A 7881-nucleotide genomic window follows, 5' to 3' on the forward strand; every position below is an offset into this window, starting at 1 on the left:
TACTTATTATGGAGGATTTGGGCCACCACAAGGCTGGCAGCATTAAAAGACTTAAAATATACTGTGCACAGATGAGAGCTTCCACCCAGGTTGGTAAGAACAGTTCATGATTACTAGCAGAGAATAATGGGGCTGAAAGGAACCATAGGAAGTCACTTAGCTCACTTCTGCTACTCAAAAAAGCAGGGCCAGCTACCCATGCCAGGGAGTTCTGAAAGATTCACCATTACAAAGAGCCCAGTCTCACCAGAGCATTTATTTTTATTTTCCTATCTTCCCACTCCAAAGTACTTCTACTTTCTGGCCTTAACCTAGCCTCCTGTAATTTAAATCCAGTATTTCTTGTTCCTGCCACCTCAAGTAAGATGAGCAACTCTGCAGAAGCTTTCTAACCCACCTAAGGATTTATCCTCTTCTCTCATTCTTTAGTCTATAAAATTTTCTAAACTTACTATAATTGCCATTGCTTTTTACAGACTCTAGTTCACCCACATATTTTTGAAGTGCCCAAAACTGAATATATTAATTCAGATGAAACCTAAACAGTGCTGGAAGATAGTTTCAAACATTTTCTATTACATACTTCAGTATCCAACATTCACACTTTTTACAACAGCAGCACATCAGTGTCTCATTTTCAGTTGGGATCCCTTGCAATTCCAAAATGCTATTCTAAGGAACTGCTATCCAAGTAATTATTCCCTACTCAGCATTAGTCAAGACTAATCCATGAAAGAAATACAAAGCACAGCATACTTTTCTTTTCAGAACATATTTCCAATTCCTATCACCATTTTGAGTTTAAAAAACCATGGAATCATAGGGACTGGAAAAGACTCAAAAAATCATCCAGTCCAATCTCCCTACCAGCTTTATTTTTAAAATCCCCACCTACCTTCTTTTGTCTCCTTCCTTTCTGCTTGTCTTGCTCTTTTCGTCTCTCTATCTCTCTCTTCAGTACCAGCTGCCCTTTTTCCCACCCCCTTTTTATCCCCCAAACCCAGAGCACCTGGGTTCTGTTGAACCTGAGGTCCCGCCCCAGGTGTGACCACTTTGCCCTGCCCACTCCCCTTTATAATCAGCCCCAGGAAAGGCAGAAGCCCTAAGCTTGCCCAATTGGGCAGAGGGATCCTCCTCCTGTCGTCACTGGTGAGTCCCCATGGTACACACTGGGTGAATGGGAGTGGGATCTAAAGGCCGGGGGGCCTGGTGGCCCCCCGGTTTAGACAGGAATATATTTGACAGTCACTCTAGCATCAATCACAGGTGTTGGCTGGGCCTCTTTATCTCGGCTAAGCTCCTCTCCTTCTGCTTGCTTAAGATGATCTTAAGTTCTTGGCTGAACTGGAAGATCATGGGGAAGTAGTGCTGTGTTGTCATAGAACTGCTCTGGTTGGAAAAGCCCAACCCTCAATCCAATACCATCATGGCCATTAAACCATGTCCCAAATTGCTCTGGCCACACATCACTTGAACTCCTCCAGGGATGGTGACTCCACCACCTTCCTGGGCAGCCCACTCCAATGCCTGACCACTCCTGCAGCAAAAATATTGCTCCTCATATGCCAGGTGAGGTTTGGGTTGGGCAACCCCAGGCCATTTCCTCTCGTTCTATTACATGATGCCAGGGAGAAGAGACCAACTCCCACCTCACTGCAACCTGCCTTGAGGGAGCTGCAGAGAGTAACAAAGTCTCAGTTACTACTATGTAATCAAAATAATGCATTTCTTCTATTTCTCATTACTACTGTAACCCATGCAATCAGAACTTCTGCTTTTTGGCTCATAATCTTACAGTGTTAAACCATCTGCAGAACAAACACAGGCATATGCTTATCTTTGGTCCACTGGCTGCTAAGAGTGGACACAATATGCTGCTGATAATGCTGTAGAGTCAACACCATGACAACCAGCTTGACATCCACTGATTCAACCATTTTTTCTTCTTTTAGGTCAGACAGATGTGTTCCCCAGTGACATAATGCCAGCAAGCAATGGAATAATGCACTCACCATTGAGTGTGCCTTTCTGCTGCTCATAGGCTGCATCTTAACCCACAGAAGGCTCGCAGCACAGAAAATGCTGTCCCACCTTAAGCTTTCTATCATTTACACATAGGCACATGCTTGCTTACACAAAAAAGCAATAAGGGACAAACCAGTAGTAATAAAAATAACAATCCTTTCAAGTCTTTCTCCTGCAGCTACACTACTGCACAGTGAACAATCTGAATAAGACACATACCAGAAGAGAGAATACCTTAAAGCAGGTTTTACCTAACTGCTAGCATTACTTGGTGCTGCTCATGGCAGATCAAACTGTCCAGTAAATCTCCAAACAATACATAATTTACAGTCTCTATGTAGAATTACTGTAAAATGCTTCAATGTTTTGAAATCAAGCATGAAGCTACAGGTTGCAAATGCATGGGACAGAGCAGTAAGCTATAGATGTTGACAAGAGAGTTAGTACAGCACTCCTTAGTCCTTGCCATATGCACTACTAGAGAGATACAGCAAAGGGCAAAGAGCCCTTCTAATGGCACAACAAATGGCACAAACAATTTTAAGCTTGTGATGCTGGGAAGTTAAGTCAGACAGGAGTCACTGAGCTGATGTGGTGGCTTTAGGAAATCACCACTCAGATTAAAACTTAACAGACCAATTCAGATGACTTGGAAGTAAGATAAAGCTCTGTTTTACAGCAAAGCTAAATTTACAAGCATATACACCAAGTGCATTTACATGTATTCACAGTTAAATACAATTTGGAAATAACACAGAAATCAAATCTACACCCCCTCAGAAAAAGAAAGTGGCCAACACCACCACCTTCTTTCTCCCCACCTAGAAAACCAGCAAGGCTCACATATTATCTGGTCAATTAAAGTCAGCCTTCAGTATGGAGGAGTCAGAGCAGCGAAGGAACAGAGAACAGTCAGTGCCCAAAAGCCAAGAGAACAAAATGGTTTCTATATTGGCTTTTTATCCCTCTTAGCAAACCAATCAATGATATAGACCTTATCATTATTATTCTTTTTCAATCAATGCTCTAATTTATTTATATTCTGCACTGAATTTTCAAGAAATTATCAATTTCTCTGATTGGAACTTTCTAGTATGCCTTAAACTACTACAGCTGATCACTTAAACTGGATCTGTCCTCCTAGAACTAATTTTAAGAGAGTAAGAAGCTGTTTTAAAGCACAAATGTCTATTTAAAAAACAAAAAAGACTATGTACATGCTACAACACAAGTGGATATAACAAAAAGAGGAAATAGGGTTTTATTTTATCAATTTATTTAAGCAAGTATCTACATCTAGCTCTTCTCTGGGGCTGAACCAGAGCAGTTCCTCTATCATCTGGTAGGTGAATCAGAAAAACAACAGCCACAGGATAAAATAAGAACAGATTTAACGAAGTAGCCAAATTAATACCAAAGTCAGTACAAGAAATATAAAGTCATAGTCAATCCTACAAAAGTTCAGCAGTCACAATACCTTGAACAGTCTTCAAAAGTGGAAGAATGGAGGTCTGAAGAGACAAAGAGACTAAGCTCCAGCAGAAGACTTCTCTCTCTTCAGCAAACTTTCTCCTTTTCACTGGGTGTGCTGCTCATTATATGAGATACACCTGTGAGCCAACTCAAGACAGCTGTCCTGGTTGATTCAGAACTGCTAATTGCTTATAGTCTACAGCTGGCCTGAAATTCTGGCCAAGAAACAAACAAGATAGAAAGCAAGCAAATAAGGCAAAGTTGTGGCAAAAGACACAGCATAATTCTTAAACTTAAGAAAATTGTTCTGCAGCAATCTTCCAAATCTGGTCTGTGAAATGGACTACAGGATCAGAGATATTTTTTCCTTAATACTCCAGCAGATGTGATTTATAGTATGCCTTCTTAGCCAGCACACCTGAAAAACTACTCAACAACTACTTAACTTCAAACCCAAATTTTAAGACTAGTGATGCTAAAAACCACAGGCTTTTTAACTTGTCTACTAACTAGAGAAGTATATTCATGTACATTTGCACAGACTATAAATGACATACAGAAACAGTTGAGAAAGTATCTTTCTCAGCAGTATCTACATGTCAAACTGTTTCCCCTTTACAACAAGTTTCACATTTCAAGAAAGGTAGGTAAGTGCCCCAGAGACACAGACCCTACTTCCATGAACAAGACACGTGCTCCACAGATGAATCTGAGCACAGCACAGTAAATGTCATAGTGTACAGGGACTACAAGCTGCCTATATCAGTACAGACCTTCTGGCTCACCAAGGGGTCAGGTGACCCATCAATGAGTCAGGACTGTGGGAAGTGGCCGGAAAGCAGCCAGGAGGAAAGGGACCTGGGGGTACTGATAGATAGGAGGCTGAAGATGAGCCAGCAGTGTGCCCAGGTGGCCAGGAGAGCCAATGGCATCCTGGCCTGCATCAGGAACAGTGTGGCCAGCAGGATGAGGAGGTTAATCTTCCCCTGTACTCAGCACTGGTCAGGCCACACCTTGAGTGCTGTGTCCAGTTCTGGGCCCCTCAATTCAAGAGAGATGTTGAGGTACTGGAACGTGTCCTGAGAAGGGTGACAAAGCTGGTGAGGGGCCTGGAACACAAACCCTATGAGGAGAGGCTGAGGGAGATGGGGGTGTTTAGCCTGGAGAAGGGGAGGCTCAGGGGTGACCTCATTGCTGTCTACAACTACCTGAAGGGAGGCTGTAGCCAGAAGGGGGTTGGTCTCTTCTCCCAGGCAACCAGCAATAGAACAAGAGGGCACAGTCTCAAGTTGTGCCACGGAAAGTATAGGCTGGATGTTAGGAGGAAGTTCTTGCCAGAGAGAGTGATTGGCATTGGAATGGGCTGCCCAGGGAGGTGGTGGAGGCACCATCCCTGGAGGTGTTCAAGAAAAGCCTGGATGAGGCACTCATCCAGCAAACAAACAAGGTGCTGAGAAAGAATTAAGTTTTTCTTTCAGAGGTGGCATACAACTGCCTTTCATAAAACTTGTCTGTATAAACAGGTTGATGTATGGTATTTTGTAGACCTCCTCTGTGCCACTGTGGTGATGCTAAGATGTGGACGCCATGGGTAGATACACCTCCAGTGCTCAGACTCCACCACAGTCTCACCCAACAATAGCCTCACAGGGGCTATGGAAATCATAGCCAGCATGGCTAATCCCATAGAATCACACAATCAGCCAGGTTGGAAGAGACCTCCAAGATCTTCCAGTCCAACCTAGCACCCAGCCCTAGCCAGTCAACTAGACCATGGCACTAAGTGCCTCAGCCAGGCTTTGCTTGAACACCTCCAGGGATGGTGACTCCACCACCTCCCTGGGCAGCCCATTCCAATGCCAATCACTCTCTCTGGAAAGAACTTCCTCCTAACATCCAGCCTATACTTTCCGTGGCACAACTTGAGACTGTGTCCCCTCTTAGTCTCTGGTGCCATGGACATGGTGCCTGTGCTGGGGAGCCATCTCTGCCTAAAGACACTGCAGGACATGCTGCAGTACACTTCTTTCAGAAACATTTTCTTCCTTCTCCAGGAACAGATAAGACTCTGCCCCTTGTTGATATAAACTGGAAACAGGCCATCCACTATCTTGTAGTCACTGAAAAGTTTGATAGGCCAACAAAAAAGAGGTTTTTTGTCCATGTAATCACAAAGCATTCCTGTGAGAGGGTTATTTTTCCCACTACTAAGCTGAAATGTGAAATACATTAGCAAGCAAGAAACTAAAGCAGATAGGTAGAAGCTATTCCATGTCAAATGCCACATGAAATGTTTGTCTGTCACATCATTTTGTATTATTTATAGAATAGAACAGAACATTTCTACTGAAAGGGTCCTGCAATGACCATCTAGTCCAGCTCCCTGTCTGTTACTATGGGCATTGTTCAAATGTCTCTTAAAAGCACTGACAGGCTTGGGGCCTCCTACTTATTCTCTGAACTAGACAAGTCCTCCAAGCTCATTCAAAGACTTTCACATCCTTCTTAAATTGTGGGGACCAGAACTGCACATAGTACTGAAGCTGAGGCCATACAAATGCTGAATAAAGTGGGACAATCACCTCTTTGAGCAAACACTTCTGTGACCACAACAAATTATGAAACTAGAATTCTCCTGGACTACAACTGAGACTGTACACTCAGACAGGAATATTCCACCTTTTCCCACTTTCATGTATGTGTCCCTGTTTTACTCTTTTGATTTAAGACTGCAGTTAGGTACCACTACTTGTTGGAAACTATCTCTATGTTTGTCTTGTTGGTATGTTCAGTGATGCCACTGATCCTTACTAAACCCACTCTGGTTTAGTTCTAACACATGTTTTATGTCATGTTTCCAGCACACTGAACATATAAAAACGTGGAAGCTCTCCTCATCTGAGCAGTGTCTGGTGCAGACTGATATATTTTATAAAGATCAGTTTTGGTATCAATAACAAGTGGGATCCTGGGTAACTCAAGTTCATCATGGTATGTCAAAGAGAGAAAGACCTGCCAAGCCACTCAAAGAAAAAGAGCACTCAAAGATATGTTTTATAATTGTTTCCAATTCTTCTCAGTCTCAACAATGTTTTTACTGGAGAAACTGAACTTCAGACAAACTCTTCTCAGCGTTTCAGTTCTAACCTGAAGGCAGGTCAGTTAGTTTTGTGTGGCATGTGTGACAGAAACTTTTCAGAAAGTGCAGGGAAGGGCTATTTCAATATTCAAATTACTGCATGTGTATAGCTGCAGCAGGCACAGCTCCAGGAAAATGTGACAGGACTTTTGTCAACATAACGAGATGTGGCGACACCAAGCTGTGTGGCGCAGCAGACAGGCTAGAGGGAAGGGATGCCATCCAGAGGGACCTGGACAGGCTGCAGAGGTGGGCACAAGCCAAACTCATGAGGTTCAACAAGACCAAGTGCAGGGTCCCGTATCTGGGTTGGGGCAATGCCAAGCACAGATACAGGCTGGGCAGCGACTGGCTGGAGAGCAGCCCTGAGAAGAGGGACTTGGGGGTTCCAGAGGATGAGAAGCTGAACATGAACTAGCAGTGTGCATTTGCAGCTCAGAAAGCCAACCAGGTCCAGGCCTGCATCAGGAGAAGTGTGGCCAGCAGGTCGAGGGAGGTGATTCTCCCTCTCTGTTCTGTTCTACTGAGACTCCACCTGGAGAACTGCATCCAGTTCTGGAGCCCCCCTTACAAGAGGGAAGTGGAGATGCTGGAGCGTGTCCAGAGAAGGGCCATGAGGATGATCAGAGGGCTGGAGCAGCTTTCCTATGAGGACAAACTGAGAGAGTTTGGGCTGTTCAGTCTGGAGAAGAGAAGGCTCCCAGGTGACCTTCTTGTGGCCTTCCAGTATCTGAAGGGGGCCTACAAAAAAGCTGGGGAGGAACTTTTTAGGCTATCAGGGAGTGGCAGGCCCAAGGAGAATGGAGCACAGCTGGAGGTGGAGAGATTCAGACTGGACATGAGGATGATGTTCTTCAGCATGAGAGTGATGAGAGCCTGGAATGGGTTGCCTAGGGAGGTGGTTGAGGCACCATCCCTGGAGGTGTTTAAGGCCAGGGTGGATGAGACTCTGGCCAGCCTGATCTAGGGTAGGATGTCCCTGCCCATGGCAGAGGGGTTGGAACTGGATCACAGAATCATAGAATAAACCAGGTTGGAAGGATGATCCTTGTGGTCCCTGACTGATTCTATGATTGCTGCTCTTAAATTTTGCTTAGATTTTAACTTTTCCAGTCTTAAAAAGTACAATTAAAATGTATTTATTCTTCAGTTATTTTAAATCATAATATTCAATTGAAGTTTGGGTCAAAATAAATAACCTGGCCCAAGGGCCTAATTTGCAGTGAAGTCCCATTTAAGAGTTT

At 43.9% G+C, this 7881-nt stretch overlaps 1 protein-coding gene and 1 long non-coding RNA gene across 9 annotated transcripts in view; one reads left to right on the forward strand and one right to left on the reverse strand.

Moving 5' to 3' along the window:
• Positions 1 to 3592, reverse strand: part of FOXP2 (forkhead box P2) — a 355294-nt gene extending 351702 nt beyond the window's left edge. For 7 of the 8 annotated variants that reach the window (XM_064142103.1, XM_064142102.1, XM_064142100.1 and 4 more), the window contains exon 1: positions 896 to 953. The gene's annotated coding sequence lies outside the window, so the exon portion shown is untranslated. Of the gene's footprint in view, positions 1 to 895; positions 954 to 3502 lie in introns of those variants that run through there. The other variant, XM_064142097.1, reaches the window with a different exon arrangement.
• On the forward strand, positions 1111 to 3958 carry LOC135174685 (uncharacterized). The gene is made up of 2 exons (XR_010302056.1): positions 1111 to 1149; positions 1953 to 3958. It is a non-coding gene; the product is annotated as an uncharacterized LOC135174685 (long non-coding RNA).
• The last annotated feature ends 3923 nt before the right edge of the window (positions 3959 to 7881 follow it).

This window comes from Pogoniulus pusillus, chromosome 4 (assembly GCF_015220805.1).
Source record: "Pogoniulus pusillus isolate bPogPus1 chromosome 4, bPogPus1.pri, whole genome shotgun sequence".
Taxonomy (NCBI): domain Eukaryota; kingdom Metazoa; phylum Chordata; class Aves; order Piciformes; family Lybiidae; genus Pogoniulus; species Pogoniulus pusillus.